Below are 25,437 nucleotides of genomic sequence, written 5' to 3' on the forward strand. Positions count from 1 at the left end.
TAAAGTGCCACATCATATCTGTCTCTTCCATATGTTTGGTAAGAAGCTGAGTAACCATGGAGTTATTCCTGGGGTACAAGTCATTTGGTTCATCTTCCCTTCCACTGCACTTTTATTGACCACTTCCAGTCATTATTTATGAGGCATAAGAAAATTAACATTTTGAGATGTGCTAGACTTAATTACAAGGTCAGGAGCATGCAGGGAAAAGAGAGTAGTAGAGTGAACCAAGCGAGAGCTACAGGCAAAGCCAACAAGACTGGTCCATATTTCTGATTGTGTGTAGAAATCAGGGGGTGTTTGACTGCTCCTTGGTACTGGCCCCAAACTGCTCTTTGGTACTGCCTTTTTATCCCTAAGATTTTCTCCTTTTATATAATCTTGCTCCACATGGTTATAGCCAGCATAGGGTCTGTATAGAAAACACAAGTCTCTTTTCCCCAAAGCATTCATGAAAATCTTTCTGTGGCTTCATGATCAAGATGACACATCTCCAGCTACTAAGGAGCCTTGTCACTGCAGGTGCAAGTCCCAGTATCTGGTGTCATCCTGAAGATCACTAATCTCTTTTATTTCAGAGAAAATACAGTGTTATGTATTCTGATTTAAAAGGTGGTGAAAATTTTGCATCTCTTTGGCATCCTCAGAACTATTCGGTTGTATCTGGAAGACAGAATTGATGATCTCACAGGTGATCTGGAAGTCCTGTTGTCAGTTCTAACAGTATCTCAACTTTGGGGGGAAGAACAAGAATTATCCCATTTCTAGCACCAGTTTCACTAATCATCATCTCAAATAAACAGAGCTTCCAAAAATTTAGTTTATAGTCTCAATTCACTGTACTGAAACACATGTGGCTTAGGATGTGAATATCAGATTACTCAGGCTTCAGAGGTGAACCAAAGAATCAATAACTTCCAGAATCTGTTTGTGTTTTTCTACAACTTTCACCATCATCATCAGACATTGAAAGATTACAGTTTTCTCTCTTTTCCTATATTATAAAGTTCATAACCAGGATACCTGGCATGGCTTGTCCATCACTCTCTGAACTCCCATACTCCAAGGTGTGATGATCTATTTTTTCAGAATTGGTGTGGTCATCTCTGTCCTGCTGGGACTGAGAGGTGATGCAGAGGACCCTCCCTCTCCCCTTCTATCAAAACATTTCAGAGACCTTCAGAGCCTGGCTGCTTTTGAGAAGTGCTCTCAGCAGGTGGAGGCAGCAGGAGGAGCAGCTGGTACAACTCAGCCTCACACTTCTGCTTCCCTGGGAGGATTATTTCATGGCCTGTATTACTCTGGAAGGGGGACTGTTATACTGTTGAGAGTAATAAGTGGCAATATCTTAAGACTGCAGGTTGCTGGTGGTGAGAATGAAATTTGTCCCAGTTCCACTACTGCCGAACCTTGATAGGGTCCCAGATTGTAAACTGGTTGCAAAATAGATAATGAGCTTAGGAACTCTCCTTGGTTTCTTCTGATACCAGGCTAACCAATTACTAACAGCCTGACTTGCCCGAAAAGTGATGGTGACTCTGTCTCTTTCAGTTTTAGACAGGGAGGGTGGAGACTGGGTCATTGTAATTTTGCATCTGGAACCTGATATTAGAAACAAAAAAATAAATATCCACATAAGTAGGCATGTTACAAGAGATCTTCTGTGAATACCCTGGCATCACTGACCACACCGTGCAGAACAAATCCCCAGTGTTGCCCCACCTTACCTGGGAGGTAGAGCAGTAGGAATCCCAGAAGCCGAACAGGGTTCCTCAAGTCCATGCTGTGTCCTGACTGGGATTAACTCCTGCAAAGGGTGTGACCAGTCCATTAAGATATTCTCAAGGTAGTGGGCTGTGTTCTGGGCACATGCAAATCATCAGGGATGTGCAGGGCTTGGCACAGCTAGAGGCTGGCTCCTCTCCATGAACAAGTGTCCCCATATGTCCCAGATGAGATCAAGACAGCACAGATTTGCCTGCTGAAAATATATTTCTCCCTGGGAGACAGAGGACAGGGTTAGTCTGCTGACCATTTTTCCATTCTCTTTTTCATAGTGCATCACATCACTTCTTGATCTCTCCATCTTAGGTAGCACTTGTTGGAAATAAAGAAATGTACACTTTTTACAATCCATGAATTTGGCAGCTCTTGCTATAATTTAGAATAAAGATTCATGATTGCTGAGATTCTCTGATTATCTGTTGCGGCAAAGTAAGTTACCCTCACTACTTTCCTCCAATGCAATGTGTTATAGAGGAATCACCATGCAACCATGGTGATGTGGAAGGAAATGCTCCAACACCAGGCATCAGCTTTTTCTTTCATGTCATCTCCAGCTCAACCCTGTGTTCTCCTCTACCTATGAGTTCTCAGTTCATCACTTCCATCCAGTGCATCCCTTGGGATGTCCTCCCTCTGCCTCTGGAAAATGGGCAATCCCATTCTAGCTCTGCATATAGTCAGGCATTCTCATGTTGGAGGATCCCTGTGAAATCTGCCAATATTTCCATTTTGGTTTCAAAGATCTTCATTCAATTTCCTCCCTTGAGCAGCAGAGGCCTTTCTTGAAAACACACCTTATGTGCCCTTGAGTTTACTGTTACCTAAGTGTGCATGCTCCTTCTTTACCACCTATTCTCTACTTCCAAAGACAAAAGAGAATTCAAAGCCTAGATTTCAGCTTTGGGATCCAGATAGGATGAGGAGCCATCCAAACAGAAGATGAAGTAGAATCTGAACATGGTATCCATGAGGAGTGGTGGCAGGCCAGCCTAGAGGGTAGAGGCTTGTAAATTTTAGCTTGTTGTCTACACATGGGAGAAGTGGCACTGTTGTCTCATTGTGGTTGCTGAGAGGGGGTAAGATGAGGGAGAGGTTCACACATATGGGATGAACTAGTACAGGTGTATGGGCCTAGGAAGGGTGAAGAGGTCATTACAGCAGAGTATGCAAGGTTGACCATACACTTGTCAGTGTTTTGAATCTGAGAAGTGTCTGTGGTTATGCATTGTGGGGTTTTTATACTATGAGTCTGTAGTATGGTGGATGCACACTTCATCCAGTAGGAATGACATATAAAAAAGTTCATGAGGAATAACTGAAAGCTGTATGATCACTGTTGGAGAAAGAAGTTACAATTTAAAGAAAGAGATATGTTTTCTTTAAATTTATCTCACCAGACTACAAATTGGCTGCAAAATATATCAGGAGCTTAGTAACTTGTTTTGGTTTCAGTTGGTACCAGTGTAAATTATAGCCAATATCCTGACTTGCACAGCAAAGGAGGTTGACTCTGTCTCCTCGAAATGGAGACAGGGAGGATGGAGACTGGATCATCTGGGTACCACATCTATCACATGACATGGGAAACTAAATAATGTCCACGGCAATTGTCATGTTTCAACAGGACTTCCCTGACCCCACTGCACTGAGTAAATATCAAGTGCTGTCCCTCCTTACCTGGGAGGCAGAGCAGCAGAAGCCCCAGGTGTTGAGTGGGGGCCCTCAAGTTCATGCTGTGTCTTGACTGGGAATGACTCCTGCACAGGGTGTGAACAGCCTATTAAGAAGTCCTCAGGGCAGTGGGCTGTGCTCTGGGCTCATGTAAATCATCAGGGATGGGAAGTGCTGGGTACAGCTGCAGGGCTGAATCCTCTCAGTGACTCAACACAGGCCCAGTTTCTTCAGGTTTCCCAGGTCACAGTAAAGCCACACAGATTTGCTTAAGGAGAACATGTTTCTCCCTGTGGACCACAGAGGAGAATTGGTGTATTGTTCTGTAAATGGATGTCACTGTTTCCGATTATATGGCTCATGATGTGATTTTCTTGTGTGCTTGTCACGTAGAGTGATGTTTTAGTCAGCATATCTGCAGCTGCGACCAAAAGACCTGACAAGAATAATTTTAGGGGGGGAAATGTATTTGGTACTCATGGTTTCAGAGGCCTTAGTTCATACACAGATGACTCCCTTCCTCTGAGTCCCAGGTGAGGCAGAACATTATGAAGGAAGAGTGTGGTGAAGGATGGAAGCTCAGGACATGGTCTCCTCCTGACCCCAGAAAGGAAGCAGATGGCCACCAGATCCCTGAAGCTTACCTCTTGGCCTGCAGACTCTCGGTGCTCTTCACATCCCATGTCAGTCTCTTGAGGCTTCATCTTTTGCACGGATCCAGCAGCTCTTTATGTTCTCCAGTACCTTTGGGACTTTATATTTCGAATATATATTTCACACAATGTAAGTTTCCATATTCAGAATCTCAATAATGATGTGCAGCCCCTGAAACATATGAACATTCCTTTATCAATAATCATAACTCACTTCTCCCCTGATTATAACAAACACATCCATCACTATAGCATCCCCCTTGCTCAAGTGGACAAATAAATATTAAATGTGACCAGAAAACCAGTTCAAACTACATAAAGTTTTCTACAAAGTGCTGTGTACAGAAAGATTACTTAACGAAATGTGTTTCTGACTCAGGCAATGTTTGTGGATCTGTCTACTTAAATAATTTACATCCTCTGGGTCCCAAGATCTCTTCCTGCAAGACAGTCTACAAACGCTAAACTGCATTTGCTTGTCCCCTGATAATTTTCTACATGTGCAATTGTTCTATGTGAGTGTTAACACACACAGAGGTTGTACATGAGCAGGTGCATATGTTAGGTCAGCAAAATATATATATATATATATATATGTAAATGTATGCATATATATGTATATATGTATATGTGTATATATATTTTGCCTGCCATATATCACATATTCTTATATCATTTATTTTTAAACATTTAGATGCACCATTATATGTGAAGGCATGTGTTTTTTAAAATATGAAAAGATTAATTTTCAATAAGTCTGCATGTTATATATTAATTATTATTTTCATTGCTCTATTTAGTATTGATATAATATGGATTACTCTAACATTAACCACTCATCTTTATTGTTTCCATACATGAGCTAAAATTTATCTTAATCATTCAAATATATTCCAGAATTTTTCTTTCTTTCCAGTCTCTTTAAAAGTTTATTTTTGTGCATTCATAGTTATGAAGTCAGTTTCATAAATCAAACCTGTATGTGCAGAGGTTCATTATTGTAGTCAGTTTTTTGACAATAGTGATGTTTAACTGATCACTCAAAATTAAGTAATTCACAACACTGAACATTTGTATTCATGGGTACAAATTACATTGGTTCCCCTGAACCAAGCAGGGATCAGCTGACTGGTGTTGCTGCAGGACCCTTAGCTGGTCTCCAGTCTGTAGATTTGCTTTGATCTGTGGCAGAGGTCCAAGGTGCAGAGAAGCTACAGGCCAAAGAAAGAGCATCCTGAGGTCAAGTTACATAGCAAAATTTAAACTCCAAATTTTCCAACACCAATCCCACCATTTTAAATTATTTTTATCTTGATAATTCTTTAAGTTAATAAAACCAATTATTTCATTTTATTTTCAAGAGACCATGCCATTGAAATCAATATGCTTTTTAAACTTTAGCATTAAAAATAAAATTTAACTTTGTGTTAATTAAATAATAAATGTGTGTTTTTCAAAACAAGACTTTAAATGAATCTTCTGAAAAGATCTTTTAGCTGAAATGAATATCCCTAAAAGATAGCTTTCTTCCCTGTGGATCCCTATTTTCATTGTAAAGTGCAGATTCTCATACAGTAGGTCTTAGGAGGATATGCTAGATTTTATTTCTCATATCCTGTCCATAATGTGGGGGAGGCTTTTGTCTTCTAGAAAAAGTTTTAAGAAAGATTTTATACTAATAAAGATACCATATGTGCATGTGTATGTTCAGAAAAGATTTTTGTTTGCCAATTGATTACTATAAAGGTTTAAAGAAAGTTCTCATTTTGCTGTTTACATTATGACAACCAAATTTTCTTGCTATAACCCCAGAATTTGTAATACTATTTGTAAAAACTTCCAAGGGAATCTTGGCCCAGACTCCAGTGTCCTTGGCTGTTTCCTGAGGGGACAGGGACACTATCACTTGCAGGACCAGATCCAGAGTGAGTGCCAGCACTGTCCCAAGCTCTAGAAGAAGTTGAGGGCCCCTCCAAGTCTCCATGCATATCCCACATCTATCCTGGCCTCCACAGCCTCAGCCTGCTCCATTGCAGTGGAACTGTGACCTATCATTTTCTCCAACTGCAGTTCCAAGTCTAGAGATCCACAGGTGATTAGGACAACATACAACAGGGAAACCCCACCCAGTGCTGCAGACTGGAGGAAACCCCTTCAGTTCCTGAGGGTCAACTGCTTCCCTCAGACACTAATAAGAGCAAGGACTCTCTGTGTGGGACATAACCTCCCACTTTCCTCCAGGCAGCCAGTGTTGGGCTCCATCCCAGGACAGCCACTCCCCTACAAGGGGAAAAGGGTGGATGTGGGAGGTGATCACCAAAGGCCTGGTGCTGCAGGGACCTGAGCAGAGGAGGATGCCTGAGAGCTGTGAAGCAGAGCCCCCAAGGGCATCCCTGCTGGGAAATGAGGCTGTCAGGATGGACTCAGATGAGGGTCAGGAAAGTCCATTCCAGAATTGTCTCCAACCTGGGAGGAAATACCATAAAGGAACAAAAGCAGAGTTCAAATGCCATGTCGGTCCGTAGACAAAGAACATGTCCAGCAAACTGGGGATTGAGGGGGACCTCCCTTCTGAAGACTGACTTGGTTAGAGTGGAATTCAGAGTAGGAGATGTAATCTGAATATCCATGGAACATTACACTTGGACATGTCTAATCACAAGCAGAGATAGAAAAAACACTCAAATTCCTCTGATTGAAAGAGAGACATACCTTCTCTAAACATTTTTCTTTCCTGAATGCTTTTATGAATATCATTGATAACACTGTTTTCTATTGTCCCTTACTTCATTGAGAAACCTTGTCCACAGCTACTGAGGACTGATGAAGCTGGAGCTCAGTGATCTCATCCCTGGAGTCAAGAGTGGACTATGCACAGTACCAGATGGGAATATGAGCCTCATCTCCAAAGCCATGGCCTCTGAGGTGGAGAGATGCTGCAGATCTGTGCTTTCTCCACCTGGATAAGGAGTGTCTCCATCCTGGTCCTCCTTGGCCATCCATCTTCATGACCAGGCCACCCTCCAGGGACCTAGTGCAAAATGCTTTTCTTTATGAGGCAGACACTCCTGCTAAGAGCACTTACTTAGGTGTATTTTCTGGTGAGTCATTTCCCCATGTTATACTGTTGGGGGGTAGTAAGTGAGAGATAAAAAGGGATTCAACCAAATGGTCTAGCTACCACATCACTGAGTCTTCCCTTGGTGTGATTTGCTCTATGTCCATGGGGTATATTGTTTTAATGAGGACTGAAGGAATTGGATGCAGGACAGCTATTTAGGTGGCCTTGGGCTGACTCAGTTCTCTCCACTTTGTCACCTGTAGATTTCATAAATAATAAGAGAGCTGTGAGTTCGGCATCCCAGGTTTTGGTGGGGGAGCTGCCTGGAAGAGCCAAGGTTGATCCAGTTCCTCCAGAGGAAGGAATTGAGCTCAGTGCTTCAGCAGATGAAGTTGCATTACTCAGAGTATGAGTTTCAGTATAAGCTGCTTTTATCCTATTAGAGAACATCCTCCTCAACCCCTGTGCCACTCTCAGGTGTTGGGGGTCACAGCTCCTCCGGGGGTCAATAAATGAAAGAGCTTCAGATCCTAAACTGGTAAATTATTTATAAATTTTTAAAAAAATTTTAGAGTGCATTTTGATTCATTGTACACAAATGGGGTGCAACTTTTCATTTCTTTGGTTGTACACTATGTAGATTCACACCATTTGTGTAATCATATGTGTACACGGGATAATGATGTCTACCACATTCCACCATCTTTTCTTCCCTTCCCCTTCCCCTCCTATTTCCCTCTATGTAATCCAATGTTCCTCCATTCTTCACTTACCCTAATTCCCCCCACCCCCAATATGTATAATCATCAACTTATCAGAGAAAACATTCAGCCTTTGGTTTTTTGGGTTTGACTTATTTCACTTAGCATGATATTACCCAATTCCACCCATTTACAAGCAAAGACCATAATTTTATTCTTCCTTGTGGCTGAGTAATATTACATTGTGTATAAATACCACAGTTTCTTCATTGATTAATCTATTGAAGGGCATGTATTTTGGTTCCACAATCTAGCTATTGTGAAATGAGCTTCTATAAACATTGATGTGGCTGTGTTCCTGGAGTATTATGATTTTACATTCAAGGAGTGGGATAACTGGATCAAATGGTGTGTCCATTCTAAGTTATCTGTGGAATCTCCATACTGCTCTTCAGAGTGACTGTACTGATTTGCAACTCCACCGGTATTGTACAAGTGTGCCTTTTTCCCCACAACCACACTAACACAAATTATTGCTTGTGTTCTTGATAATAGCCATTCTATTTCTAGTTAGATAAAATCTTAGTATGGTTTTGATTTGCATTATTCTAATTACTAGATGAGCACTTTTTCATACTTTTGTTGATCACCTGTGTATTTTCTTCTACAAAATGTCTGTCCAGTTTGTTAGCCCATTTATTGATTGGGTTCTTTGTATGTTTGGTGTAAAGGTTTGTAAGTTCTTTATTAATATTGGATATAAGTGCTCTATCTTAAGTGCATGTGGAAAAGATTTTCTCCCACTCTGTAGGCTCTCTTTTCACATTATTGATTTTTCTTTTTTTATGCTGAGAAAAAACTTTTTAGTTTGAATCCACTCCATTTATTGATCCTTGTTTTATTTCTTGTGATTTAGAATTCTTGTTAAGGAATTCTGGTCCTAAGCGAACATGATGAAGATTCCAGCCTACTTTTTCTTCTATTTGATGAAGGCTCTCTAATCTAATTCTTAGGTACTTGATCCATTTTGAGTTGAATTTTGTGCAGGGTGAGTGACAGAGCTTTAATTTTATTTTACTACATATGGATTTCTAGTATTCCCAGCACCATTTATTGAACAGGCTATCTTTACTCTACAATACAATACTGTGATCATTTATCACTCCCCTGCCCTTTCACTCCAATTATTCCTCCCTCTCCCATCTTATAACTCAGATTGTCACCTTGCAAACATTCTTGGCAGACATTGGTTCAGATTGTTAGCCTGCAAACTTCCTCGCCAGCCATTGGTACACTGTTATTAGCCTGCAAAATTCCACTACTTAAGAATGGTTCCCCTCATAAGCACAAGGCCCTGTGTTCCATCCCCAGCACCAAAAAAAAGAGTAGTTCCACCACCATTTTATCCTCTCTCTTCTCCTCACTCTCACTGTCTCTCTAGCTCATTCTCACCCTTGCATTTTTTTCTCTCTCTCATTCACTCTAACTCTCACTCACTATCTCACTTTTTTACTGTCTCCCATTTTCTCTCAGTCTCTCTCACCTGGTGGGGAGACACTTTGCTTTCCTGCTTAATAAAATATCATGTGTGATTTTTCTGCATCCAGAGTGGTTTCCGGGTACTTTCATTGGTGCTGTGACTTGGATGGGCTCTTCTACCACCACTAAGGTGAGGGGAAGTACATTTGTTGCCCCAGACCCTGAGACTCTGATTTCACCTTCCATTTGTCTGGACGCTGTCCTACATATCCAGACACCAACCTCATTCATAAGTGGCTTCTCCCCCCAGCTTTTGGTTACCTTGGAAGTGACTGTTGAACATCCATCACCTCCAAGGCTCTCTGCATGTCAGAGGAACCCCCAGCCATGGGTCCTGCAACTACAGCCAAATCTCTATACTGATTGCTGGGGGAGAGTTCCAGGTTGAATGGGGACTCTTTCCTGAGAAGCAGGAAAGCTCCAGACTGATGGGATTCTTTTGTGAGAAGACTACCTCTTGCAAGACCTTCTCCATTTCTGGGTTCTCTCTACCACATTTTTGTCTCTACAAAAGCCCCAGCACTAGGCACCTAGGTACCCCTAAAGGCTTAGCCTCAATGCTTATCTAGTGGTAGTGACAAACCTGTGGTAACTTGTCCTTCACTTGGATGATTCCCTGGGGTCCAAGGGAAACCTCACCTCTATATTCACCAATTCATCACTCACAATGAGCAGCTCAATCTCAATCCCCACTCATAACCACCTGGGTCACCTCTTAGTTAATTTAAGAGTCCCTCCACCTCACTGTGAATGTTAAACCTAACAGCACTTTAGATTCCAACTTTTTAGGGATCTTTTAAATTTCTGAGAGTGCTCAGGGAAATGGAAAGAGATTTCCCAAAATTCATATTTTCTCTTTCTTGCAATCTTTGCTCTTCCTGAAAATCCAAACTCTCTCTCTCTATTTCTCTTTCCTCTCTCTATCTCTCTCACCCCCCTCTCTGCCTTTCTCTTTCTTGATCTCTTATAAAATATTTAATAGTCATTATCAATTTTTCTTCTAGGACTCTTGTTTTGTTTTTCTTAAATACTATATTTTTGAGCTCACAATTTTGGTCCTATGTTTTTCTGATCAGTTATATTGTTATTCAACTCTATAGCTTTTGTTTTTTGAAACATCTTTAACATTGCAATGGTGATTCACCTACATAAAGCTACAAGGCCTTTGTTTTGTGTTATGTGTATATTGTGTTGTCTATGTATGTGTGTCCAAATATGTACATGATAATCAAGATTAACACAAAAGAGCCAATAAAAGAGTATTTGACTTTTGCCTTCTGAGTCAGCCAGAACCCAGGGAATAAGAGAGCTTCTCTAAGTAGCTTTGCAACTCTGGGCCATGTGACCTTCCAATCAGGCAGACAGATGAGACCAGTAGAGGATGAAAAGCCAATCAGTGCACCTGCTGCAAAGAGGAGTGTCATTGGAAAAGGGAGACATCACTGATGCTTTAAAAGAAATCCACCTCATCAAGGAGACCCTACCTAGCAAAAGGCACTAAAGGAGCTAAGAATCTGCTCTCAAGTTTTCCACAAGTAACCTCTGTGTGAACTCAACTGACACTTAACAGCAGAGGAACAAGTTCAACTTTACCAGCTTGGTCTTCAACAGTTAGCAAAAACTGCTATAAAAAATACAGTCATAACTGGGTTTAAAATGAAAGACAATAATTGCTTTATTGGAACTTAAGAACTACACTTGTGTTAGCCCTAATAATAAGTAAGATTGGAGGCTACAAAAGAAATTCTCAGACAGGAGTGCTTGATGACCATCAAGAGAAACTATGAGTGTCAGAAATTTTTGGTTGATTTAAGGTTTACAGATCTTCCTAAACAGGACCATGTCTGCTAAATTGCCTACAGAAGTTCTTACACAATTAGATACACAAGTTCTGGAACTGGCAGAAATACACAAGTTCACCGACCAGTCAATGAACCCTTCTCCTTCAAGACTACCAGCTCCTGACACCCAAAGCTGAGACCTGCTATTCATTATTGACACCTTTGGCTCCAACAGCTCTCCTTCCACCTAAAGCCTTCCCTAATCCTCTTTTTTTTTTTTTAAACAGGAATGAGACACTTCACCCAAACCCAGCAGGAAGCAGTTACTGAAGATGTATCTTCACCCATGCACCCAAAAGTGATCTTCTTATAAAAACAAAAATGGGGGCATATAGCTTAAAGCTGCAATCATTTATTACTCCTCCATCCTTTTGCTCTAGCTATTCCTCCTCCTCCCATCTTATAACCCAGATTGTCAGCTCGCAAACATTCTCATTAGTCATTGCTTCAGACTATTAACCCATGGACCTCCTCACCAGTCATTGGTTCATTGTTATTAACCTGTGAAATTCCACTACTTAAGAATAGTTCCATTGCCATTTTTTCTCACTCTATCTTCCTCACTCTTGCACTCTCTCTCTCCTCCCCATTTTCATACACTCTCCTTCTCTCTCTTGCCTTTGTGCTTTATCTCTCTCACTCACTCTCATTTTTGTTCACTCTCTCTCACTTTCTCTCTCTCTCTCTCACTCTGTGGGCACACACTCTGTCTGTCTGCTTAATAAAATCTCTTGCAAGAGTACCCATGTCCAGAGTCATTTCTGAGTGCTTTCATTCTCCATTGTATATTTTTGACTCCTTTGTCAAGTACGAGATAACTGTATTTATGTGGGTGTGTCCCTGTGTCTTATATTCTGTACCATTGGTCTACCTGTCTATTTTGGTGCCAATGCCATGCTATTTTAAATGAATTCAGCAAAGTAGCAGGATATAAAATCAGTATGCATAAATCTAATGCATTTCTATTTATAAGTGATGAATCCTCAGATAGAGAAATTAAGAAAACCACTCCACTCACAATAGCCTCAAAAAAATAAAATACTTGGGAAAAAAATCTAACAAAAGAGATGGAAGACCTCTACAATTAAAATTACAGAACACTAAAAAAAAAGTAGCAAAAACCTTAGAAGATGGAAATATCTCCCATGTTCTTGGATAGGCAGAAATAATATTCTCAAAATGATCATACTACCAAAGGTGCTATGCAGATTCAATGCAATTCTTATTAAAATCCCAAAGATGTACCTCATAGAAATAGAGAGAACAATAATAAAATTCATCTGGAAGAGTAAGAAATCTTGAATAGCCAAAGCACTACTGAGCAGGAGGAGTGAACCAGGAGGTATCACAATACCAGAACTTAAACTTCACTACAGAGCAATAGTAACAAAAACAGTAAATGATTCTTAATTTTAATTTTTTTAATTTATATTTTATTTTTATATTATTTCTTCTATTTAGTTGTACATGACATACAATGCATTTATAAATTTTGATAAATCACATATAGGGAGTCCAATCTCTCATTTTTCTGATTGTAGGATCACATGGGTCATGCAGTCACACATGTACATGAGGTAATAATGTCAGTTGCCCACATGCCCCTTCACCTCCCTTCACTTCTCTCTACCTAATATAAAGTAACTCTATTCTTCTCTATCCTGTGACTTATGTAACCAAAATTGAATTTTTAAAAGTTGTATAATTTTACAAGTAAAAGAATAATTTGTACACAAAAGTCCACAAATAAAAGTATCAATCAGAACTATCCTAGCACATGGCATTTTGAATAAATTAAACAAAACCCCTAACTTCACAGATTTCATTCTAAAGCAAGTTACAGATACCAAACAAGGCAACACCATTTCTGCTGTTTCTGCCCTGCTCCCTATAGACTCCTCCCCTGAGCACTGCCAGTACTCAGGGCACATTGGGCAATGGGCCTCCTGCTCTATAGTGTCTCCTGACCTCAGCATGGAAGGAGAGAAAGGAAGAGGAAAAAGTCCTGTGCAGTTGAACACTTGTGCTTCCTGAAAATATATGAACTCATATGGAATCTCATGAAAATTTAATAATGCAGACCACATTTTGTCAGTGTCCTAGGTTTTCCGATTCACCATGTCTGCAGCACAAGTCCACCAAGCTCACAGACAGAAAGTGTTTTTTTCCCAAAATAAAAGTGAAAGCACACTGGATCTCATGTAACCAGAGCATTCTTCACTAGCATTCATATTTATTTCTAGCAGTGATCATGTAGGTTACTTAACACTTTTCCATTTTTTCAGAAACAAACTTTTTCTGAACAAAGGAGAGAAATAAGTTATTTTCATTATTTTTCTGGGCTGCATAGTGATGATTCATTGGAACCTTCATCTTTCCCTCTGCAATCCTTCACTGATAGCTCAGCTGGTGGAGGGCAGATTGATCATCTCTGTTCCCTCTTGCAGATCAACTCACTTTTCCTTCCAGTGTTCTCACCTACTCTGTGCAGACTGCTGGGACTGGGTATACTTATTCCCATTCAGCCTCAGAGATGAACATCTTGGGATAACACAGACATCAGCTTTCAGAGAGACGATGGTGGAAGCAGTATTGTCTGCCCTGAGGTCTTCTCCTGGATGACAAGTGGCCATAATTTTGAATGAACCACTGAATTTCCACAAGTGTCTCCAGTATATAATTTACCATCAAAGGTTCTGTGTTAATTGACTTTTTCATTTCACATTATTTTTATTTTGTATGACTGGTATCTGAAACAAGCAAACAAACAACAACAACAACAAAAAAAACAAATAAAAGAATCAATAACCTTTGGAGAAATGTCCATTTCTGAATCTGGAGTAAGGAAAAATGTGAAATAAACCTGGAGTACCTTGAACTGAGGATATAAAGGATGTGGCTGAAGTGAGCAAAACATGGTGTCACAGGCCATGCTGGAGAGAGCTGCTCAGTTCATGGCAGCCAGGAAGCAGAAAGGGAGAGAGATAAAGCAAAGAAGACAGGGGGAGAGAGAAGACAAAGAGCTACAGGAAAAGGCCAGGAAAAAGAAGCACCATCCCAGGGCTTTCCACAGGGATCTACTTCCTCAAACTTTTGACCCCACAAACACAGACTTTACCTCCCCTTATTGCCCAGGCACCTATGGTGGGTTAACTCACTGCTGAAGTCAGAACCTCCAGGGTTCAGTTACTTGCCAAAGCCCACCTCTGATCACTGGTGACCAGGCCCTCAAAACATGAGACCAGGAGGGATTTCCAGATCGAGATGTTAATGGATCCCAAACGAGGTCTTCACCTTGACATAGACTCCTCATTTATGCATCCTTTCCTCAGGACTGGCATATTCTGCAGTGGGAGTGAGGGAAAGAAATTCAGCTCAAAACAGGCAGAAATGTCCAGCAGAGAAGTTCTGATCTTCTCCTTTGCCCTGTCAGGTGCTGGGATATTTCAGTCTGTGTCTTCCCTTCACTACATCCATGGCACCTGCATTAAACCTATATGTCCTCACTGTCCCTACAAAAACAAAAATTGGGCAATTTCACGGCATACTACAAATGTTTACTGGTTGTTTTTGGTACTCTACATGTAGGGATAAAGAGGAGAAGAAGTTCAGGATGGTTCTTGCCAGAATGCAATGCTCCACAGTTATTTTCCAATTTAAATTGATAAGAACCATTTGACAGTTTGAATTTTCTATCCTCATTTAAATATGAATCTGGTTACATGGATTCACATTTTCATCAATATTCTGTAACCTATTATCATTGATAATTATTTTGATGCACAAAATTCTCCATATTTGGCCATCAATCTGGGTTCTATTTTGTTCTACTAAGTCATCCACATCCTGTACATCCTTATTTCAAGGTGATTAAGGCTGATTTTCCCTTCACTTTATTCCAGATTCAGAAGTGAACATTTCTCCAATGAGTAATTGTTCCTTTTCTTGAAAAATGGTATTTGAAAACTATCACACTTAGGACTGAAAGTCCTACTTTCTAGACTGGGGAAAGTCACTGTACATTTATCTACTGTACAAATCAGGACACATCTTGTCTGTATCTACCATTGTCATGAGTTAACATTGATATATTTAGTCTAGTCTAAACCAAAGGTTGAGAATATCTTCTTTTCAAATAAGTGACTTTGGCCTACAACGTTGATAACATTGGTTGCAAAAATAATTCATTGATTCACGTATTAGATCAATGTCCCATTCAACACCAGTCTCCAGATGTCATCAACACCCATGCTGCTTATCTGCAGTCAACCCTCCCACAGATATCCCCCCATCTCTCAGCTCTGAAGCCCTCATATCCATCAGCATCAATTTCCTCTTTCTGAGTATCTTCTTCAGCCAGGTGAGCTGGGACTGGACTGTCTCATAGAGAGGAAAGGCTGTCCTTCTAATTACCATCCTCTTCCACCACATCCTGGACACCCATCCTGAGCCAAGGGTGCCCACCTCCCTGTGACACCCTGCAAACCCTACTCTGACTCCAATCCCCAGACAGGGCTTCACCCCCCTCTCTCCTACTTGCCTCTTTCTCTCTTTACTCTGCTGAGTCTCACTGTTCACATTATAGCCACCGAGAGCAGGGCTCTCTTAGGAACTGATTCATCATATGGTGATGGCTGAATATTCAGATTGGGGGAACATCGTGGAGTCTATGGCATGAATGAGCATGTAGTGGATAGGACCTCCACTTCCCAGTGCAAGCCTTTGGTTAAGATAGGACAGAGGAAAACAAGGCACAGAGGGAACACTCAGCATGGAACTGGATTATCTTCAGCAGAGCCAGGATCAGCTGGCACTTTAGAGGGCAATAGAAAAAATGTCTGACCTTGTTTGAAAGAGGGATTATAGAGCTGGAGGTGACAAATGAGTGATCTGGAATATCATCCCTCCTTGCAAATCATGATTCACCATGTTTTCCTGTTACTTCTCCACTTCATAACAAGAGGGTCACAGGATCAAAGCAAGCAGGAAGCCACTAAAGCCACAATGATATTCCTAGTAAACAAAAGCAAAGAGATTGTAAATTTTTTCTCTCTAGGATTGCCTCAGATAAGACAGCCAGGGTCATACATGGACAAAAGGCAAAGAAAGAATGCACTGAGCCTGGAGGAGGTCAAACAAACAAGCCACTTATAGACACAGAGTGATGCTCATGTTTGTCTCCATGTTACCAGCAGGCACATTTGTGCTGTCTTTTTTGACCTGGAACACTGGGGAGACTGAGTTAGTGTGAAGTGACTGAGAGGAACCAGCTCTGAAGCTGTGTCCAGCCAGCCCATACCTGCTGATTTGATTGTGCCCAGAGCACAGCCCAATGCCCTGTGGGCCCTGTGCAGGAGTTAGTGCCATTCAGGACAAGAGGGCCCATGCTCAGCTCCTGGGGGTCCTGCTTCCCAGTTTAGGGGGACAACTGAGGACATTTACTCAGGCCAGCATTGTGGGTGCTGCCTGGTGCTTCAAGTAAGTCCTCATAACATGCTCAGTGCTGTAGATATTTGTTTTTATTATTCTAATACCAGGTGCCAGGGTTAACATTCAGATGATGCATTCTCCATCTTACTTGTCTAAATCTTCAGGAAACAGAATCACCATCACATTTTGATCAAGAGGAAATGTTTACATTTACTCTCCCACAATGATACAGGCCATGACATAAAGCTCTCAGGGAAGCAGGAGTGTGATTCTGTCCTGCCACAGTTGCTCTTCTTGCTGCATCTACCTGAGAAGAGCACTTCACAGAGGCATCCCAGATCTGAATTTCACAGGGAGATATTGTTAAAAAGGACCAAGGAGGGTTTCTACACCCCACTCCCTTTACCTCTCCTTGGCCCAAGGGGAATAATCATGACTATGCTCACCTGAATTAAATGAAATTATTTTCTTTATCTGATAAATGTGGTTAAGTTTTCAGTTGGACTTATACATTAAAACAGAGCTCCTAGTGGTGTCCCAAGGGAGAATTGTCTAGGTGGAGAAACAGAAGCCTAATCTACAGCTCAATGTCCTGGGAGTATGTTAGTCAGAGAAGCAGACAACCTAAATGAAACTCTCTGGTGCTCACCCAGAATCCAGAGAGAATATTCCCCTGAAATTAGAGTAACCAAACATGGGTCCTCAGAGTGGTGCAGAAAGGCTGAAGTTTGGGTTCTGAAATTCTCCATGGATGATAGTATTCACCAGAATATGCTCCTCTTCTCCTGCATCAAGTGTCACCTGCAGAAGACAATTAATGTAATCTTATTTTATGACTTTCAAATATCATGGGATTTTCTCCAATGAGTCATTCTAAATAGAATCCATAAAGTTCACATCTAATCTTAGATCTTCAGATTATAACCTTTCATAAAAGAGAAGACACTTGGGAGATATGATTAAGTTGAAGATTCAGGATCTGGAGATTTTACTGAATATTCTGCAGGAGACAAACTTAAGTATGAAGGTTCTTAGAATGGTGAGAAAGTATGGAGAGTCAGTAAAGTTGTGACAATGGTGAAGGGCATTGAGTGATGAAGGAAAGGGCCAAGATCAGGGACATGGAAGAATCTAGGAGCTGGAAGTCTGGACCTGGATTCTCTCCTCAGGAGAATGCAGTAGGATCAAAGACCTCCTAAAACCTGCATTTCATCTCAATGAGAATTCTGACCTCTAGAACCATGAGGAAACCAGCCTTTGATGCTTTAAGCCTATGAGGTCATGGTGATCTGTGGAGCAGCAATATGGACAGGGATACTCTGAGAGTGGCTGTCCTATGGTCCACCAAATATTCCACATTGCTATCACTTGGTGTCTATATTTACTGGAGGCAGAGAAACTTTTACCCTAAGAAGAGATGGTACCAGATTTCTTCTAAGGTAGAAAATACCTAGAAAAATCTTCTCCCATATTGGGATTACTCTCACAGCACCAAAAGGAAGGGAGAGTTGTTCTTGCTTTCTGTTCATTGTTCTCCATATTAGGACTATGAATTAGGTTACAGGAGAGAGTGTGTGAGGGGAGGACTGAGTCAGTGTTGGGGACATTGGACATAAGGGAGGGCTCAGAGAAATGAAAAATGCCCCCTGCTTCTTTCTGGAATGGAAACAGGTAGAGCTGGGAAGTGTGCAGTACTGTGTTTTGTAGAAGATACTGCAGAAGGCCTGAGTTGCAGATCAGGTCAGCATGTAGTGGGCAGAGGCAACAGGAGGCTGAGATTTCTTGCCATTAAAGTGGATGTCTCTCCTCCCATCTCATAGTTCTCACTGTATCTTTGGAAGGATTGTAGCCACATGGAAGCAATAGAGCTGATGTCAGACAGACCTGGGTTGAAATCCAGCCCCAGACCTTACAGACCATGGAACTTTGCTCAACTAAACTGTGTTCTGACGTTTGGGCCCCTCCTCTGTGAAAGCATAAGAAAGAATATCACATGGTGGACCACAGGGTCGACCAAATGATGCACCTTGCAATATGATGGTTGTTAAATAAATCACAGAGTTCTGTCTTAAGTACCTTTGAATATCTCAGATTGAGGAAACTACATGAGGTCTAAGTATTCAGATATTATTTTAAACTAGCAGTCATTAATATTTATTCTACAGAAACCATGTGCCTCAGTTCACTTAGAGATTTGAATTTTGTTTTTATCTACCAGAGAATCTTTTAACTTTCCATTTATATTGTGCATTGGAAGGTTGAAGCAGGAGATTGATAGTCATTGCCTCGGTTTTCCCTGAGCCCCACATGTATTAGTCCCAAACATATCATTTAATAAATTACCAGAAATTCGTGGTGTACAACAACAGTCATATAAGCCACCACAGTGCTGAGATCAGAAGTCCCAGTGTCTACCACCAGGTGTTTTAGGGTAGGGGCTCCTGCAGAGTTGACAGAGGACAGTCTTCTCCTCCATCTCTAGCTCTGGTGGCTGCAGACCCATGACTGTAGTGTCATCCTTTGTCTTCCATGTCCTTTGTCCTTTTGTCCATGTTAATTATTTCTCTTTCTAATGAGGATAATGGGGCCTGCATCCAGGGCACACCTGGATAATCTCTAATATTTTAATGTCCTAATTCAGTCTGCAAAGTCACTTCTCCCATATAAGGCATATACACAGCTTTCATGGAGTAGAACCTAATATCATGATAAACCCAGTCACAAATCACTGGAAACAAACACCTAGGTGTGTACACCCCACCACTTCTGCCTGGATTTCCCTCTTCTACTCTCTCCCTAAAGAAGAAAATTCCTTCCCTTCCTAACTATATCCAGTACCACAAAGCACACTCAGACTCACACAGGAGGAGCTTGTTCAGAATTTTCTTGAAGACTTGCTCTGTCCCTATCATCATTCAGTGGGAAGAACACATCTGAACTGGCCCTTCCACACCTGGGGATCAGTTTTATATATACAGGCCAGTCATGGGCCATTAGTTCCTGGAACTTACCATTGTGTATCCCTCAGGTCACAGGGATGACCCACCTCTGCTTTACACTCTAAACCTTCAACTCACTGTGAACAACAGAGTCAGTGAGGGTGGAAGGAGGTGAGTAAATTTACCAAACTATACTCATGTCTCTCATGGTGAAATTAAGGGGGCATTTTTAGCCATTTTGAAACATTTTGAGTAAGAATATATTTTCTGGTCATGTCCTAGCTCAAGAAATGAAAATATTTCCTCACTTATGAATACCATGGTCACTTTGGTTAAAGTAAAAATTTTTATAAAACTCACTAATCTTGCACCAATGCCCTGTTCCTCCTTAAAATGTAGTCCCTCATTGTAGAGGTCAATTGAAGATACTATTTTGCATTTCTAACAACCTACCTGTAATGTGCATAATGATGCTAGCTTCTGCAAGGCATTTATATACTAAAAAAAAGGTAGAGTATATGTGTATTTATTAATTTTAATTGTTTATTTGTTAATATATAGCTGCGCATTTAATGTAGTTCCTCGTTATCTGCTTACTATGTAACTTAACAATTATTTCCAATGTGATCCCAGACCTGCTAACAGCACTGGAGATCAGATCTTCACATTTAATGATTCTACTCACTTTCTAGTGAAATTCTGAGAGTGGCAGTAATATTTATCATGCAGGATCACTCTCATATTTCCAACTCACCATCTCTCTGAGAAGCATATTTATTTAACTCTTGTGATTTCCTGTGTGTCTTAAAAAGGATTTGGAAATATGAAGAGAAGAAATCAGTATCCACTGTCCCCAGTAGGCAGATGCATGGATAGAGGCAGGGTTCTGCAGAATCATCAGGTTATATGTTGAACACAACTGAAAAACCAGACCTGCCTATTCACTAACCCCATAGTTAGGAGGCCCATGTCTTGAGTATTGGAGAAGTTGTCTATTAGGGGAACCAGACAATTCCCTGTTTCTCATATCATCTATGCTAACTGTCAGACCTTCCAAGGCAGATCATGACTATAATGTAGACACCAATTTCATGTATTAATGCAGGCCCTGCTTGGAATATCTGTAGTGCCTTCTGTTTTGCTATATAAATTCAAATTGATACTGCAACTCAAATTCTCAATAAGCATTAATTTAGATTATTTATTAAACCAGAGAAGACATTATCAGCTGCTCCTTCAACTGAGGAAGAAAAAGGAGAGTGAGGGTGAAGAGGAGCTCCCTAAGCCCTTCTAATAAAACCTCCCAGTGACCTTCATGGTCTGGCTGCCTCTTAGAAATGCTCTCAGCAGGTGGAAGCAGCAGGAGGAGCAGCTGGAGAAGATTAGCCTCACAATTCTACTTCCCTAGAAGGCTTATGTCATGGCCTGTATTATTGTGGGTGGGGACCTGTAATACTGTTGAGAATCATAAGTGGCAACCACTTCAGCCTGCATGCTGCTGATGGTGAGAGTGAAATCTGTCCCAGGTCCACTGCCATTGAACCTTTATGGGACTCCAGATTGCAAATTGGATGCACAATAAATGAGGAGCTTAGGCACTTTTCCTGGTCTTTGCTGCTACCAGTTCAAGCAATTGCTAATGCCCTGACTGGCCAAGCAAGTAACGGTGACTATTTCTCTTTGAAATTTATACAAGGAATTTGGAGACTGGGTCATCTTGCTGTCATCTCTGACACCTGCAATTGAACACATGAAAGAAAATATGCACAGAATTAAATATGTTATGAGAGGAAATAACCAGACTGCAATGAACATATTGGTCTGAATAAATCCCCAGGATTGGCCCACCTTGCATGGGAGGCAGAACAGCAGAAGTTCCAGGAACTGAGCAGGGGTCTTCATGTCCATGCATGTCCTGACTGGGATTGACTCCTGCACAGGGTGTGAGCAACTTATTAAGAAGTCCTCAGAGCAATGGGCTGTGATGTGGGCACATGCAAATCAGCAGGTCTGAGTGGGCTGGGCACAGCTACAGGGCTGAATCCTCTCTCTCACTCAGCACAGAATCATAGCCCTGCTGTGTTCCAGGATAACCCAGATAAACTGCTCCTCTCTGGGACCAAAAGAAAGTGTAGTGCCATCTGAGTAGCTTCCCATTTTGATCTCATCCAGGCTCAGTGCTTTCTTTCTTTTCTAATGTTTCATCTAGGACAGGGGTTGTCCATTATGGCACAATCCCAGACACTGCGGAACTTGTCACCAGCTACTTTCCTTTACACTTATGGAAATCACTGAGGCCAGAGAAGATTCCTCTTTGCTCTCATTCCCTGGTACTCATGATTTGAAGTAAAGAGAAAATGAGAACACCTGGGGAGTCACAGTTTATAACAAAGGGTTCACCTGCTTTCATTCAACCTCATGACTCCATCTAAATGACTTTTCTTCTTTTTTGAATGGTCGGTCCAACTACTTCCATCGTAGTCATCCCAGATCAGGGATTTTTCTTCCTTCCCACATAAGGAGTATTAACCTGCTTTCTAGCTCAGTTTGTGATTTTGAATTACTTGCATTCACTGGATGCTCAGATCATTGCTGTGATTCTCTCTCCTCTGGCAACCCAAGTACTTGCTTTCAGAAGCAGAGATCCTATCTCTTCCAAGTGCCCAATGACTTCTACTATGTTCCCTAAAGCTGTGTATTCTATATCTCCAAATGCCTATCAGCTTCTAAAAGAACTCAATTCTCAATGCCTGGTTTAGAATGTTTGGGACAAATCAGGGTGCAAGAGAAGCACGTGGTGTTCTAAAGTGGAATCCCTGCATGGGGAGTCCTGTTGAAGTGGGGTCTTGAGGGTTTCCCCTCATGGGGTAGTGGTAGTGTTGACCCAGTATTGGGGTTAAAGAGGGGTAAGGCAAGGAGGCATTTGGAGGGATAGAAGTCCCCTGCACAGGCAACAGACCATGCATGAAGCCAAAGACACCCATTCAGGAAGTCAAAGTTGATGGTGGTCACAGAGTCACATGGGTGGGTTTGTTACAGGGAGTATGTGCATGGAAGGGTTTGGTGATGATGGCTGCTGGAGATTGGTTTTAAACAGGGGAGTATTATGGTTTGCATGTATGGTGTTCCCCAAAAGCTCATGTGTGTACAGATTTGCCTAGAGGGAATATGTTTCCCCAGGGGTCACAGCACAGAATCATTCTCTTTCCTGTGAGTATAGGATCTTGCTCTTGTGATGGTTAAGAATGTCACAAAAAAACTTATTGGTTTAATTCTACATGTGTTCTGATGTTATTCTCTTGCAAATTTAATATTATTTTATTATTTTCTCTTAGGTATTTTTATTTGATGTGTGTTAGAGAGGTTATTTTTTGACCTTATTTATTTGAGGTTCTTTATGATTCCTGTATTTTAATGTCCATGTTATTTCTGGGGTTAGAATGTTTCTATGTCATTATTTCACTGCAAGTTTTCTTAATAACTTTAGTTTGTATTTCCATTTCTGTCTGTCTTAGTGACTCTCAAATTTGGTGTATCGATGTTGCCCAGGAATTTTTTCATATTGTGAACATGGTGTTTTATTTATTTATTTGTTATTTTTGCAGAGTGAGTAATTAAGTCTTTTTAATCTGTTTTAAAGGTCTGAAGTTCTGTTTTCTATTTAACTTAACCTGCTGGTAATACTTTGAATTAATTTTTGATTCAATTTATCATGTCTTTTTTTTTTCAGTAGCACTGATTGGTTTCCACTAGTTCCATTTTTTGTTGTTGTTGAAGTGTTCTTTCATTTTCTACATTTGATTCTTTAATTCTTAATTATATTTTATTTATCTCATTGAATGTTTAATAATCAGTTTTATAGCATTTCTCTAGAATTTTTGCTTTTTTCACATCTGTGGTTTCCATTTGGGCAATTGTAAATTTGGAGGTGAAATTGGTTTGCCTCTTTCCTCCTGTTTTTAGAGGATCTGCATTTGTGCTTGTATTGGTTTGAATTATTTTTTCCTCTTTTGTGCACATTTTATTTGGTATGCACTTATCTTTTGTTCTTTGAACTTCTCTATATTTTTCCTGCATAAACAGATATTTAGGATTTTGAACTGAGATCCCCTTCCAGCAATTCTGGTCATTTATTTGGGGTTTTTGCATCCCCTATTCTGTATGTAGATATAATAATGGTGCTAACTTGCATGTGGAGTGAGGTTTGCTGTTACTTGGCTGAGGTGTAAGTGTAGCTATGCAGCAGGATCTTTACTCTGAAAATTTACAACATCCTAATCACTTCCCAGTCCCTCTATATGAAAGAGGGGTAAAGAAATAAGAATAATGGGAGCAACCAAAAATAGCCTTAGAATACATGTCATTTTCTACTATGAGGTCTCTAAATGTCATCTGAACAGAAGTGGTGGGGTCAACATTTAGTATCAGCACCAACAATAAATTGCTATGAACTAAATAAAGACATGGAAACATGTCAACTGTTGTCCACTGTAGTGATAACCAAAAAAATGTTAATAGGGTTGAAATTATATAAACTTATTTCATACAGTGGAACTACAGTTCCTTCAGTAGAGAGAAAATAAAGTAGAAAGGCAAGTTTGAAATATTTCAAAAGTTAACAAAGGGGAATTGGGAGAAGGGTAGCAGGTGATGGTAATAAAGAAGAAAATAATTTAAATAACCAGAACTTAAAAATAGAGAGGAAAAGAAAATAAATAAATTTGTTTGTTAGAGGGGAATGAATGTGGAGGATTAAGAAGAGGAACTGAAACAGATACAGATCAACAAACAAACAAAAAATCAAAGCAAATCAAAGCAACATAAAACTTTGTCCCACCAAAGTTAAAACAAGGATAAATAATGATCAGGTGAAAACACAATTCAATTAAAGAAAATCAGGTGAATATATGTGTACTTTCAAATGTATCAGTGAAGCAAGAAAAGGGACGTGCACACACATGCACAATCTACAGAATGGAAAAGAGTGAAAAATTTATTTTTTTAATTCACATTTTTAAAAGGGGGATTCTTTTTCTTGGATGTTTTGGGGATTTTTGCTTGTTTCCCTTCTGGTTTTTGATATTATTGAGGGGAGGACAATTCTTAATGAGAAATGGAGGACCTGTTTCTACTGAGGTGTTCAACACTGTTAACAAGGATGACTATCCCTGTTGATGCTGTTGTGCCATTCTCACCTTTCATTTGGGATATATAACCTTTGACCAAGGATAGGAGTTGTGAATCTGACTTCTGTGAGTTTCTCACATCATGCCAACCCTGGTGACCTGAAACCAAAGCTGGTTGCCATAGCTCTCAGCTTCCTGTTTCACAGCACAGGACATTCTTTACTGGAGAGTGCTCACAGTGGATGTACTGCTCCCAGAGTTTTGAGGCAGAGGTCCAAGTGGTAAGTCACAGCTTCCCATCTGGAATACTGAACTGAGGAGCAGGTAGACAGTGCAGTCTTCCTATACAGAACCACCTTGAGAGCCCCCTTTTTGGATTTTGTATTATGTTTATTGCCTTGCCTTTGCTTGCTTTGGGTTTGGCTGGTTCTTCTTTTATATTTTGTCAAGACAAGAAATTTGGGTGATTTGTTTAAAATTTTCTTCTTTCTTTTCTAATACAAACATTGAGTCCTACATTTACATTACTTTTTCTTCTATTTCAATTTTGCCCATAAAGCAACATGATTGTTCTCTCACCTGAGTAAAAGCAGGAGAAACATGAGGACATGTGGACTGGGTAGAAACATCACCTTGAAGGATCTCTCTGATGCTGTTCACAGCCTGTTGCATGAAGAAGCTTCCATACTTA

The sequence above is a fragment of the Sciurus carolinensis genome (assembly GCF_902686445.1).
Source record: "Sciurus carolinensis chromosome 14 unlocalized genomic scaffold, mSciCar1.2 SUPER_6_x, whole genome shotgun sequence".
Taxonomy (NCBI): domain Eukaryota; kingdom Metazoa; phylum Chordata; class Mammalia; order Rodentia; family Sciuridae; genus Sciurus; species Sciurus carolinensis.